This window comes from Heptranchias perlo, unplaced genomic scaffold (assembly GCF_035084215.1).
Source record: "Heptranchias perlo isolate sHepPer1 unplaced genomic scaffold, sHepPer1.hap1 HAP1_SCAFFOLD_888, whole genome shotgun sequence".
NCBI lineage: Eukaryota > Metazoa > Chordata > Chondrichthyes > Hexanchiformes > Hexanchidae > Heptranchias > Heptranchias perlo.
This window is the reverse complement of record NW_027139927.1, coordinates 59068-73292: the sequence shown is the minus strand read 5'-3', so window position 1 is coordinate 73292 and position 14225 is coordinate 59068. Positions and strand designations below refer to the sequence as shown.

The 14225-nt window shown below is 55.4% G+C and overlaps 1 pseudogene; it reads right to left on the bottom strand.

Annotated features, from left to right (window-relative positions):
• Positions 1–884: 884 nt before the first annotated feature.
• Positions 885–6026, bottom strand: LOC137319790 (maestro heat-like repeat-containing protein family member 1 pseudogene; annotated as a pseudogene).
• Positions 6027–14225: the final 8199 nt, after the last annotated feature.

Sequence of the window (14225 nt, the reverse complement as noted above, 5' to 3'; positions counted from 1 at the left end):
CCATTGCAGTTTCTTTATTTCCCTCTCCAGCCAGTCCTGTTATTCTGATGAAATTTCCAGCTGGAATTTTCTGCCACCAGGGGGTGCTTTGAGACCGGCCTGGATTTGGTGAGGTGACTTAGCTTTAATACTGGCACTCTGAATACTGTGTGGTTTACACTCAGTGACCTTCTCAACCTTGCTCTCTTGTCCCTCCTAAACTCCAAACCTTGCAATTACACAGCACCTTTAACGTAATAAAACCTCTCGAGGCGCGTCACAGGAGCATAAATCATACAAACTTTGACTTCGAGCCACATGAGATATCAGGACAGGTGACCAAAAGAGGAAGGTTTTAAGGAGGAGCGGTCCAGGGCACCGGGGAGAACTCCCCCCCCCCTGCTCTTCTTCCAATAGCGGCCGTGGGATCTTTTACGTCCACCTGAGAGGGGCAGACGGGGCCTCGGTTTAACGTCTCATCCGAAAGACGGCGCCTCCGACAGTGCAGCACTCCCTCAGTACTGGCACCGGGAGTGTCGGGCCTGGATTGTGGGGCTCAAGTCTCTGGAGTGGGGGCTCGAACCCACGACCTTCTGACTCGGAGGGGAGAGAGAGAGAGAGACCCACTGAGCCACAGCAGACTCCCCTTATTTCTGGGAGACTGGGTGCAAATGAATAAACTAATAATAACTGTTGCTGGCTGACTTTATTAATTCTACATGACTGTTTTTCCCCTGCTGCCCATCCTAGATTGGACACACATCAAACATCGTGTCTCACTGTGTCAACATTTGGGCACGGACTTCAATTATTCCCGTTCGCGTCTCTCCTCAATTGCGCCTCAGGATGTGTCGGAGGTTGGCGGAGGGGGAGGGGGGGGGGGTCCCATCTGCATATTTCCCTCTTCGATCTCCTGGCGCTGAATTAGATCCTCCGTGTTTTCCCCGAGGCACCTCCCCTCCTCCGTAAGCGCAAAGGGAGGCGGGCCCGAACTTGCTCGGGCGACGCCCGCAGTTAGTGGAGGAGGCTGAGTGCCTTGGCCACTTTCATCCGGACGCTGGGCACCGGATCCTGCAACATCGCGATGATGTCGGCGCACACGTTGCCGTTGGACACGGCCTGGTGGTACTTCCTGGGCAGTTTCTGCAGCAAGCAGGCCGTGAAGGTGACCGCGTTGCCCCGGATCGCGGGCAGCAAGCTCTTGAAGAAGGTCACGCCCACCACAAGGTAGATGTTGACCTTGGCGGGGAAGTCGGAGATGATGAGCTTGGAGAGGCTCTGGAGGAACTCCCAATAGTCCAGGTCCAGCCCCTCGGACAGCTCGGCCTGGAGCAGGGCGGCGAGGTTGTCCGAGCCGATGAGGGGGCCAGCTGACCGCAAGGCGGCCTTACAGGTCCTGATGACGTCTTGGTTGCCGTCGTTGAGGTGCAGGATCAAGCTGACCAGGCTGGCGTGGACCTGCTCCACGTAGATGTGCTTCAGCTCCCCGTCTCCGAACTTGGACAGGCTCCCGAACAAGGCGAAGGCCTCCCTCCGCACTTCGTCGCTCTCGTTCTCGAAAAGGGGCTGGGTGGCCAGGATGACGTGGCCCAGGATGCTCCGCATGTTGTTCTCCTGGAGCCAGCTCAAGATCTTCGAGAGGCCCGCCATGGCCTCGAGCTTGATGAGGTCCCTGGGGTCCTCGGCCTCGCTGATGCCCGAGACCATGGCGTTGACCAGCTTGGTGGAGTAGAGGTCGATCTTCTGGGGGTCTCCGGCCGCCACGTTGCCCAGGCCCCTGATGGACAGCAGGCGGACGATGGGCACCACGTCCTCCAGGCAGCTCAACAGGCTGCTCAGGAGGACGTCCGTCAGGTGGAGCTCGGACACTACGGGGTGGTTCAGGAGCTCGCCCAGGAAGGCGGTCAGCGTGACCCGCTGGGGCTTGGGGGTGTGGGCCAGGGCGGTGGTCAGGTGGTGGGCAATGCCCGTCAGGTGGGGCTTGGCGTGCGCCGCCACCGCCTTTGCCAGGAGCGCCACCCCCTCGTGGTGCCGGTCTGAGTTCTTCATCAGCGTCCAGCCGTCCGCTGCCTCCATGAGGCTGACCACATCCCCGTTCTTCCCCTGGGTCAGTATGGCCTTGAGCGTCTCCACGGAATAGTTGCAGACGTCGATGGTGGCCTGCTTCGAGCGGAGGGAAATCTTCCACTCCTTTGGCAACCCGGCGTTGAAGAGTTCCTTGGGGAACTCGACGCCCACGCTGGAGCTGAGGTGAAGCAGCAGGATGCTGAATAGCTGGGGGTAGAGGCCGCACACGGCCGCCCCGGACTCAGGGTTGGACAGCATCTCGTTGAGGGCGCAGACGATGGCCAGGGGCTCGAGGGCGGAGCAGACGGCCCCGCTCTTGTGCGCCAGGGAGCCCACCCTCTCGCCGGGGGCCAGGTGCTTAATGAGGGCCTCCAGCAGCAGCTCCATGGTGCTGGTGGCCAGGGAGACCTCACCAGCCAGAGACCTCCAGATGTCGCTGGTGTTCTTGTCGAAGGGAAGCGGGGAGAAGAGGAGGCAGGAGACCACCTCCGAGGTGTTCTGGGCGGCCAGGACCGAGATGAAATGAATCATGGACATCTTGACCTGCTCCCCGGTGATCCACTGCAGGCGGATGTACAGGGCTTTGAGGATCTCCGAGACGTGGCCCTCCAGGACGGGCCCGCACGAGCGGATGATGGTGTTCATGACGATGGAGGAGGCGCTGGAGCAGCTGAAATAGTGGTCATCCAGCCCCTCGAAGAGGACAAAGAGCAGCGAGCTGATCTGCTCTTGGGGCAGCCGCCTCGAGATGACCTTGGCCAGGTCGGAACAGACCCGCAGGAGGAGCTGGCTGTCAGACTGGTCCAACTGGACTTGGATGGCCTTCAAGTGCTCCACCAGTTCGTCCGTCTCCCCCTCGGGGAGCCCCTCGTAACGCAGGTGGATGTAGAATAGAGTGTAGAGGCTGAGCATGGCCAGGTGACGGATCTTCACCACCGGGTCCGTGCACCTGGGCACCAAACGGCCCACGATGGCCCCCAGGTGGTTAAACTCCACCTCCCCTCGCACGTTCAGCTTCTCCAAGTAGAGCACCATCAGCTTCAAGGTGACGTCCATCGCCCTCTCCCGCTCGTAGTCTTTGGTGGAGATGATCCAGCCTTCCACGTGCTTGAACACGGCCTGGAGTCCGTCGGGGGACAGGTCGTGAAGCAAGATCTCATTCAGGAGCCCCTGCAGGGCCGCCATGGTCTCGGCGTACAGCGCCTCCCTCTCCTTGTCTTCGCTGGACTCCTCCTTGCCCCGGACGCCTGCGAAAGGCAGCAGGCCTATCACGCTGTCCAGGCAGGTTTTGATCAGCTCGGTGATGTAAGCCTTGTTCAAGGAGGGCTCCAGCTTGATGAGGAAGGTGCAGGCGGTCATGGCTGAATGGCGGACCGGGGTCTTCAGCTGGACCCTGGACTCGGCCTTGATGAGGTTCTGCATGTTGGTCAAGAGCTCGCCCTTCCTGGTGAAACTGAAGGAATGTCTCCACTTGTTGGAGACAATGGCCTTGGCAATCAGGGTGACCGCCTTGATCAGGCTCAGCTTGATCATCAAGTCCTTGCTTTCAATCTTTATCCCGAGAACCTTGGTGTTGGAAAGGTTGACCACGTGCTGAAGGATACTGGCCTCCATCCTGGGCAGCAGGAGATCCTCGGGGGCGTACAAGGCCACGTAGCCGTAGCAGAGAATCAGGGTGCTCTTCATCTTCTCGATGTCTCCGTCCACCTTCTCCATCAGGGAGTTGAAGAAGTTGACGGTCTTCTTCAGAGCGTCCAGCTTGACAAAGTCCTCCAGCCGGGAGAGGGTCTTGTCAAAGTGGGTCATGGCGCAGAAGCCGACTCCAATGGCCACCCCTTCCCGCTCCACCACCTCACTGTGCTGGACACTGAGCAGCATCTCCTGGAGCTGCTGGTTGATTACCTCGGTGGAGGTGGTGTGCTGGAGCACGATGCCCACGCACTTGTAGAGGAACTGCTTCTCCCTGGCCACGTTGGGGTAGTGCCCGGCGGCGCTGTGCCAGGCGTTGATGTGGTTGGTCATCTCCTCGCCCAGGCGGCAGGTCCACTTGCCGTCCGCGATGGCCTCCACGCTCTTGAAAAGGAAGAGGAGAAGGTTCTTCTCCCACTGCTGCTGCGGGAAGGCTTCCTCAGAGTTGTCGGCCACGTACTGCACCAGGTCGGGCAGCTCCTCCCTCCACAGGGCCTCCACCGCTGGGTGGATGGTGGGGCTCAGGACCAGCAAGAGCTTGAGCGCCGGGATGCCCCTCCCCCGCCCCTCGTAGGGCAAGGAAGACACGACCAACAGACGGGCCAAGAGAGCCTGAGGGGAGGGGAGGCTGGGCCGGGCGTCGTAATTGAGGGCAAACTGCTCTGTCCCAGATTTCCGTTTCTTGGCCCCGAGATATTCCAAGGTCCTACAGACCACCGCCAACGCGTCGCTGTACTGCACCGGGGTGACGAACTCCAAGAGAGATGGCCAAAGAACGCCCTCCATCTTCTCCACGGCGGTGATCTGGCCCATGAGCGTCTCGGCCGCGGCCCTCAGCTCCCTGTCGGTGACCTCCCCCGCTTTGGGGGGGCCGTTGCTGCCACTGGCACCGAGGGGGGCCGAGCGCTGATCGGCGGGCAGGCTGCACTGGCAGATGACGAACTCCACCGCCGCGGCCCCTCCCTCCACCTCCAGGTAGCCGTTGGCCGCCATGGTCTCCACCACCTGCAGCACCATCTTCTTGATCCGGTTGTTGGTGTCCTGCAGCGGTAGCTTCATGCCGCCCAGGATGACGGAGCGTTTGCTCTCCAGCTGCCCGGGGGCCGAGCCGATCAGGTGCTTCATGACGGTCAGCGTCCCGATGCGGCTACGCTCGTTGTTCGCCAGCTTGTGGATGAGGAACTTGAGGAGGGCGTCCGTCGACACCTTGGTCAGAATGGTGAAGCAACAGAGCAGCTCGCTCTGGTTCTTCGGCGCCAGCTCGCTGGCGGAGTCCACCGTCGCCGAGATCTGGTGGTGGAGCGGGTGCAGCAGGCTGTCCACCTGGGACTCCAGCCCTCGAGCCCCGGCCTTGACCGCGGCGGTCAATATCTGGTACAGGCAGTGGGTGATGTAGAACGGTTCGTACTGCTTTTTGTAGAAGGCGAGGATCCCCGGGATTAACCTGGGCAGCTCCTCTTGCAGCTTCTCGGTGGACATGACATGCACCATGTCACCCAGCGCTGACAGTATCTCCAACCTCAGCTTGGTCTCCTTCAGCTGTAGCCAGATGTTGAAGAAGACATCGTAGGCGGAGTGGATCTCCTGGAAGAAGACCTCCTTCCTCAGAGTTGGGTCGGGCAACTTCTCTTGGTACTTCAGGATGCTCCTGCTGAAGAGGCCCATGGCTGCAGCCAAGGACACCTTCATCCTCTCCTGCTTGGCCATGGTCAACAAGGGGACCAAGGCCTCCAAGATGGTGGTCATGTACGGCATGGTCCCGTGCACATTGGCGACGGACAGATTGGCCACCGTCCGCACGACAAAGAGATCCGGGAGGGCGTCGGGATGGAACCTCTGCAGCATCTCATCCAGGACCTCCTCGACGAAGCTGCAGCCCAGGGCCACCAGGAGATCGCTGACCGCTGCTCTCGGTCCTTCGGGCAGGGCCTCGTCCGGCTTGGTCAGCTCCTCCGAGGCCATGCAGATGATCTTCTTGGCCAGCAGCTCGCTGATTTGGCTGGCGGTGTCCCTCACCACCATCTCCATGCTCCGCAGGATGACGATGTGGTGCTCGTCCTCCAGCTGGCTGTGCTTGCTCAGGTAGTTGTGGCAGGACATCAGCACCAGCTCGGGGTGGTGAGCCCCCAGCTCCCGCAGCGACCGAGCGATCTGCTGGCGCACCCCGTCATCTTTGTCGAAGGCCCCGTCCCTTAGCGCCCGCAGGGAGTTCTCCACACTGCAGGTCGCCATCTTACTCTATCCCGCACAACATGAGATCCACCAAGTGGCTTCTTGCTACGACAGGTGTTAAGCTCCCTTCCTCCTCCTCCTCCTCCTCCACCTCCTCCTCCCAGGCCTCCTTTCACACTCTAGTCTTCTGATAACATCATTGGCCAATCATCTCAGATCCATACATTTTGAAAATGATGTCAACTCTTTTTTTTTTGCTTGCTTGCTGCACAAATTTCCTCCCTCTCCCCTTAGATCTTTCCAGCCATCGAGCGCTTGGAGCTGAGGGACTTTTTAACCTGTTATTTTGACCTTCTTCCCGGTTTTATTGAAGCCCGTCATCAACCTGCCGACAGTTCAAAGCTCACTCTCTTTTTTTTTTTGTCGTTGTTTGGGGGACCTTGAGGGAGTGGCCAAGGTCCTGCGTCACATCCTCCCCCCCCCCGCTCCGTTCCCCTCCGCAGCTCCTGACCCGTCGAAACCCGGTCGGCCTTTTATCCTTCACTTCCTCATCCTTCCTTCTCTGCCTCAACCGGGACAATTTTCCCTCCCCTCCCTGGAAAATTCAACCCGCCCACCCAAACCTCTCTCTCACGGGTATCCACCTCTAGACGTTCTTGCAAAGATCCCTTCTCCCAGCCGTGGCCGTTCCTCTGGCCTCATGCACCCCCGGCTCTCCGCCCTGTGTTTATTCCGGGGTTTCTCCACTCTCTGTTTCCCCTTAAGGACAACCCTACTTGCAGCCAAGAAGTCCCAGGCCCCTGGTGCAGACTATTCCCTCCGTGACTTCCTCCAGTTCCAAGGTGGGTAGCAAATTAATTCCTCCTCTGTGGTAAATATGGGACGTCCCCCGTTCCCAATCCACTCCAGGCTCTCCCCGCCCTCACAGACTTTACTCTTAAACAGTAAAGAGTACTTGCAGTTCTCTCCTTCCTCCCAGGCACTCGTAGGTTGTCTCCCTTCTTTACATAACTTTCCCCATTTCTCATCCTAACGAACCCTCCGCTGCCCCTCAGCATCCCCCCGCCACTCCTCCTCCTCCTCCCCCCTCCTGTGTGACCATGGGCTTCAGTGTGAGGTCACGAACACACTGTGAGGCGGCCTTGGGTTCTGGCGTTCGGCCGCTGCAAAAACTGAGGGATGTCACAGACGGGGAGTGAGGCAGGTCCTGATTGTGAGGTCATCTGGCCTGTGGTGTCACGAGGAACCCCACCGAGGAGGAGGGGGGGGGGGGCGGAGATGGTGGCCTGGGTTTTGGGGGTATGAGTTGTGCCTTTATTGAGGACCCTCAGAGTGTGGGAGATGTTAAACTGGATTCTTGGACGTCTGCGGTGTTGTGACCTCACTGTAGTATGTATACGGGTCTCTCAGCAGAGGGGATTTACTAAAATTGTACCAGGGATGAGGGACTTCATGGAGAGACTGGAGAAGCTGGGATTGTTTCTCCTCAGAGCAGAGAAGGTTAAGGGGGAGATTTAATCGAGGCGTTCGAAATCATGAAGGGGTTTTGGCAGAGGAGATAGGGAGAAACCGTTTCCAGTGGCAGGAGGGTCGGTGACCAGAGGACACAGATTTAAGATAATTGGTGAAAGAACCAGAGTGGGGGAGATGAGGTGAATGTTTTTTACGCAGCGAGTTGTGATGATCTGGAATGCGCTGCCTGAAAGGGCGGTGGAAGCAGATTCAATAATAACTTTCAAAAGGGGAATTGGAGAAATGCTTAAAAAGGAAAATTTTCAGGGCTACTGGGGGAAAGAGCGAGGGAGTGGGACTAATTGGATAGCTCTTTCACAGAGCCGGCACAGGCACGATGGGCCAAATGGCCTCCTTCTATGCTGTGTGATTCCATATCTGTTTCCATTTCTCTCTATCTCTCTAAATTTATCTCTCTCTATTTCTCTTTCTGACTCCACATTTCTCTCTGTGTCTCTCTGTTTAATGTCTGTCCAAATTTCTCACTTTCTGTTTCTCTCTCCGGGTTTCCATTTTTTTCTCTCTCTCTCTCTCTCTCACTCTCTCTGTCCGTCTGTCTGTCTTCTCTCTATCTTTCTCTCTCTGTCCGTCTGTCTCTCTATCTCTCTCCCTCTGTCCGTCTGTCTCTCTATCTCTCTCTCTGTCCATCTGTCTGTCTGTCTCTGTCAACTCTCTATCTCTCTCTCTGTCTGTCTCTCTTTCTCTCTGTCCGTCTGTCTGTCTGTCTTCTCTCTATCTCTCTCTGTCTGTCTCTCTCTCTATCTTTCTCTCTGTCTGTCTGTCCGTCTCTGTCCGTCTGTCTCTCTATCTCTCTCTGTCTGTCTCTCTCTCTATCATTCTCTCTGCCTGTCTGTCCGTCTGTCTCTCTCTCTGTCTGTCTCTCTCTCTATCTTTCTCTCTGTCTGTCTGTCTCTCTCTCTCTCTGTGTCTGTCACTCTCTATCTTTTTCTCTGTCTGTCTGTCTGTCTCTCTATCTCTCTGTCCGTCTGTCTGTCCGTCTGTCTCTCTATCTCTCTGTCTGTCTCTCTGTCTATCTTTCTCTCTGTCTGTCTGTCCGTCTGTCTGTCTGTCTCTCTCTCTCTCTGTCTATCACTCTATCTTTTTCTCTGTCTGTCTGTCCGTCTCTGTCTGTCTGTCTCTCTCTCTATCTCTCTGTCCGTCTGTCTGTCTGTCTCTGTCCGTCTGTCTCTCTATCTCTCTCTCTGTCTCTCTCTCTCAGTTTTTTGTTGCTAGGGAAACATCAGGGAAATTCATTGGACTTCTAGGCTAATAGATCATAATTAACGCATGAAACTGGCCCAGAGATTCTTTCGACCCTGTCAGCTCCTGATTTATCAAGTCGAAATCCGTTTTTGTAGCAGGTACTTCGCGCAGCAGGGAGCAGCAGATAGAGGAAGGAGCCTGCGGCAGTAGGCCCCAAACCACAAACGTTCTGATCCACTCACTGACGCAGCGCAGATACTGCGTTCAGTTCTGGGCACCGCACCTCGGGAAGGAGATAGCGGTCGTGGTGAATCAGTGAATGATACCAGGGCTTAGAGGGTTAAATTATGACCCTGTAGTGTGGCTGTGTGGCCTATGGTGTGGGATTAAGGCTCCAGTTTATTTGGAGGTGTGGGTTTGAGGGCTTGACAGGGTAGATGCTGAAAGGCTGTTTTCCCCAGGCTGGAGAGTCGAGAACTAGGGGGCATATTCTCAGGATAAGGGGTCGGCCATTTAGGACTGAGATGAGGAGGAATTTCTTCACTCAGAGGGTGGTGAATCTTTGGAATTCTCTACCCCAGAGGGCTGTGGATGCTCAGTCATTGATTATATTCAAGGCTGAGATGGATAGATTTTTGGACTCTAGGGGAATTAAGGGATATGGGGATCGGGCGGGAAAGTGGAGTTGAGGTCGAAGATCAGCCATGATCTGATTGAATGGCGGAGCAGGCCCGAGGGGCCGAATGGCCTACTCCTGCTTTCTTATATTCTTATGTTCTTATGAGGACAGGTTGCAGAGTCTAGGCTTGTATTCCCTCGAGTATAGAAGATTAAGGGGTGATCTGATTGAGGTGTTTAAGATGATTAAAGGATTTGATAGGGTCGATAGAGAGAAACTATTTCCCCTGGTGGGAGAGTCCAGAACAAGGGGGCCTAACCTTAAAATTAGAGCTAGGCCGTTCAGGGGTGATGTCAGGAAGCGTTTCTTCACACAAAGGGGAGTGGAAATCTGGAACTCTCTCCCCCAAAAAGCTGTGGATGCTGGGGGTCAGATAGAGCTTTCAAGACTGAAATAGATAGATTTTTATTGGGGCAAACGGAGTTGAGGTGCAGATCAGCCATGATCTGATTGAATGGCGGAACAGGCTCGAGGGGCTGAATGGCCTCCTCCTGTTCCCTTTGTTTTTCAGTGGTTGAGTTTGTGTTAGTCATTGTTTGGCTCCGAGTCACTCACACACAGGCCCTGCAATCAGAGCCAGGACACAGGGCCGACTCTCCTGGGGCCTCGGCATTTGAAATCGAAATAAATTCAGCCTTTCCTGTTTGTCAGGGGCCGTCAGTCTGGGCGCACTATGGGAGGAATGCTGCAGTTCGTGGCAGGGGAACTCAGGATATTTAGAGACAAACACTTGCCCACTTGACCTACAGAATTCGGTGAGCATGTGGGAAGGACCAGTGAGAGAACAGTGAGAGAGAGAGAGATGGAGGGAGAAAGGGGGAGAGATAGAGGGGGAGAGAGGGAGGGGGAGAGAGGGAGAGAGATAGAGGGGGAGAGAGGGAGAGAGATAGAGGGGGAGAGAGATAGGGAGAGGGGGAGAGAGATAGAGAGAGGGAGAGGGGGAGAGAGATAGAGGGGGAGAGAGGGAGAGAGATAGAGGGGGAGAGAGGGAGAGAGATAGAGGGGGAGCGAGGGAGAGAGATAGAGAGGGGGAGAGAGGGAGAGAGATAGAGAGGGGGAGAGAGGGAGAGAGATAGAGAGGGGGAGAGAGGGAGAGAGATAGAGAGGGGGAGAGAGGGAGAGAGATAGAGAGGGGGAGAGAGGGAGAGAGATAGAGAGGGGGAGAGAGGGAGAGAGATAGAGAGGGGGAGAGAGGGAGAGAGATAGAGAGGGGGAGAAAGGGAGAGAGATAGAGAGGGGGAGAGAGGGAGAGAGATAGAGAGGGGGAGAGAGGGAGAGAGATAGAGAGGGGGAGAGAGGGAGAGAGATAGAGGGAGAGAGATAGATAGAGGGAGAGAGAGAGAGAGATAAAGTGAGAGGGGGAGAGAGGGAGGGGGAGAGATGGAGGGAGAGGGAGAGGCAGAGAGAAGGGAGAGAGAGTCAGAGAGGGCGAGAGGGAGGGAGAGGGGGAGAGGGATAGAGAGAGGGGGGAGAGAGAGGGGGAGAGAAAGAGAGGGAGAGGAAGAGGGAGAGAGAGGGGGAGAAAGAGGCAGAGAGGGAGAGGGATAGAGAGAGAGGGAGAGAGAAAGAGAGAGGGAGAGAAAAAGAGGGAGGGTGAGAGAGAGCGAGAGGGAGGGAGAGAGATAGATAGAGGGAGAAAGAGAGAGGGAGAGGGAGAAAGAGAGAGGGAGAAAGAGAGAGGGAGAGAGAAAGAGGGAGAGGGAGAGAGAAAGGGGGAGAGGGAGAGAGAGAGAAAGAGAGAGGGGGAGGGAGAGAGAGAGAAAGGGAGAGGGGGAGAGAGGGAGGGGGAGAGAGGGAGGGAGAATATCTCTATTAGAGACAGCCGTGTAGCTCAGTCACACACGGACAGGAACATCCCAGGTTCCATCGCTGCTCTGGGCTGTTAGCCAATCTCAGCCAGGGCAGCTGTTTGTGGGTCCTATGATTGACCCCTTGATTTGGGAGCAGGAGTCTGACCAGGATTCCTACTCCTGATCAGTAACCAGTGCCCCGTGCCGGACCCTCTTGTGTGTACACTACAGATGAGGACGAGATCGTACTTTGCTGTGATGCCTTCTACAGTCGAACAGCCTGCCAACACTTATAATTGAGCGTGACACGTGAATAATGGCGACTTGGATGTCAGCCATGGCTCAGTGGGTCTCTCTCTCTCTCTTGCCTTTGAGTCAGAAAGTTCTGTGTTCGAGCCCCATTCCAAAGACTTGAGCCCATAATCCAGGCCGACACTCCCAGTGCCAGTGCTGAGGGAGTGCTGCACTGTCGGAGGTGCCGTCTTTCGGTGAGACGTTAAACCGAGACCCTGTCTGCCCCTCTCAGGTGGATGTAAAAGATCCCACGGCCGCTATTGGAAGAAGAGCAGGGGGGGGGGAGTTCTCCCCGGGTGTCCCTGGGGCCAATATTTATCGCTCGACCAACATCACTAAAAAAACAGATTATCTGGTCGTTTATTAAAATGCTGTTTGTGGGATCTTGCTGTGCGCAAATTGGCTGCCGCGTTTCCTACATTACAACAGTGACTACAGTTCTGTAATCGGCCGTGAAGTGCTTTAGGACGTCCTGAGGATGTAAACAGCGAGGTGGAAATGGGAGGCTCTTGATGTGGGAGGGTGAGGGAGGGTGAGGGAGGGGGGGGCACATCCCTCCACTTCCCACACAAGCCGCCCTACGCTGCCTCTGAGCGACGTCGGAGCCAAACGGGTTTTGTGGTGTGGGCCGAAACCCACTGGCAAAGCGGATCGAGACAGCCCAACTCATGGCCTTTGATTCCCATCAGTCCGGGCTGGGCTCGAACCCCAGTCTGTCCCACGCACTGGAAACTTTGGCCAAGCAAGCGCCAGTCTGGGTATCAACGTTGGCTCATTAGGTAGCACTCTCGCCTCTGAGTCAGAAGGTCGTGGGTTCGAGCCCCACTCCAGAGACTTTTAGGCCGCACCCAAACTCCTGGCTATGACCGAGGAGGAAGGGGTCCAATATACAAGTGATATATCCTTGGTTTCTTAATAATAACGATAGATCTCCCATTTCTATCCCGCCGTTCACCGACCTCAGGACGTCCTAAAGCACTTCACAGCCGATTGAAGTGTAGTCACTGTTGTTATGTAGGAAACTCGGCAGCCAATTTGCGCACAGCAAGATCCCACAAACAGCAATGTGAGAACGACCAGATCATCTTTATTTTAATGCTGTTGGTTGAGGGATAAATATTGGCCGCAGGACACCGGGGAGAACTCCCCCTGCTCTTCTTCCAATAGTGGCCGTGGGATCTTTTACATCCACCTGAGAGGGGCAGACGGGGCCTTGGTTTAATGTCTCTTCCGAAAGACGGCACCTCCGACAGTGCGGCGCTCCCTCAGTACTGGCACTGGGAGTGTCGGCCTGGATTATGGGGCTCGAGTGTCTGGAGTGGGGCTCGAACCCACGACCTCCTGCCTCCGAGGCTGTTGAGTGTATTTTTATCCTGACTGGGCCTTTGGGCTGGCTTGTCTCCCAGAAACACACCGCTGAAATAAACTGGTAATTCTATCGTTGCTGTCATATGATACCCTCAGCTCGTTCATCTGCATCATTTTTAGTACCTGTCCATTCACAGTAGGCCAGCCCTTCCAAGAAGCCTCTGAAATTGGAGTCAGTAGAACAATTTCAGATGCACCAAGGACAACTTGCATTCATATAGCGCCTTTAACGTAATAAAACGTCCCAAGGCACTTCACAGGAGCGATTATCAAACAAAATTTGCCACATAAGGAGATATTAGGACAGGTGACCAAAAGCTTGGTCAAAGAGGTAGGTTTTAAGGAGCATCTTAAAGGAGGAGAGAGAGGCGGAGAGGTTTAGGGAGGGAATTCCAGAGCTTAGGGCCCGGGCAGCTGAAGGCACGGCCGCCAATGGTGGAGCAATGGAAATCGGGGATACGCAAGAGGCCAGATTTGGAGGAGCGCAGAGATCTCGGAGGGTTGTAGGGGCCGGAGGAAGTTACAGAGATAGGGAGGGGGGCGAGGGCCATGGAGGGATTTGAAAACAAGGATGAGAATTTTAAAATCGAGGTGTTTCCGGACTGGGAGCCGATGTAGGTCAGCGAGCACAGGGGGTGATGGGTGAACGGGACTTGGTGCGAGTTAGGATACGGGGGCAGCAGAGTTTTGGATGAGCTGAAGTTTACGGAGGGTGGGAGATGGGAGGCCGGTCAGGGGAGCATTGGAATAGTCGAGTCTGGAGGTAACAGAGGCACGGATGAGGGTTTCAGCAGATGAGCTGAGGCAGGGGTGGAGACGGGCGATGTTACAGAGGTGGAAGTAGACGGTCTTGGCGATGGAGAGGATATGGGGTCTGAAGTTCATCTCAGGGTCAAACAGGACGCCAAGGTTGCGAACGGTCTGATTCAGCCTCAGACAGTGGCCGGGGAGAGGGATGGAGTCGGTGGCGGGGACCAAAGACAACGGCTTTAGAGCCAGCATGGATTTGTTGAAAGGTAGGTCGTGCCTGACAAACCTGATTGAATTTTTTGAAGAGGTGACTAAAGTAGTGGACAGGGGAATGTCAATGGATGTTATTTATATGGACTTCCAGAAGGCTTTTGATAAAGTCCCACATAAGAGACTGTTAGCTAAGTTAGAAGCCCATGGAATCGAGGGAAAAGTACAGACTTGGTTAGGAAGTTGGCTGAGCGAAAGGCGACAGAGAGTAGGGATAATGGGTAGGTATTCACATTGGCAGGATGTGACGAGTGGAGTCCCGCAGCGATCTGTCTTGGGGCCTCAATTATTCACAATATTTATTAACGACTTAGATGAAGGCATAGAAAGTCTCATATCTAAGTTTGCCGATGACACAAAGATTGGTGGCATTGTAAGCAGTGTCGATGGAAACATAAAATTACAAAGGGATATTGATAGATTAAGTGAATGGGCAAAACTGTGGCAAATGG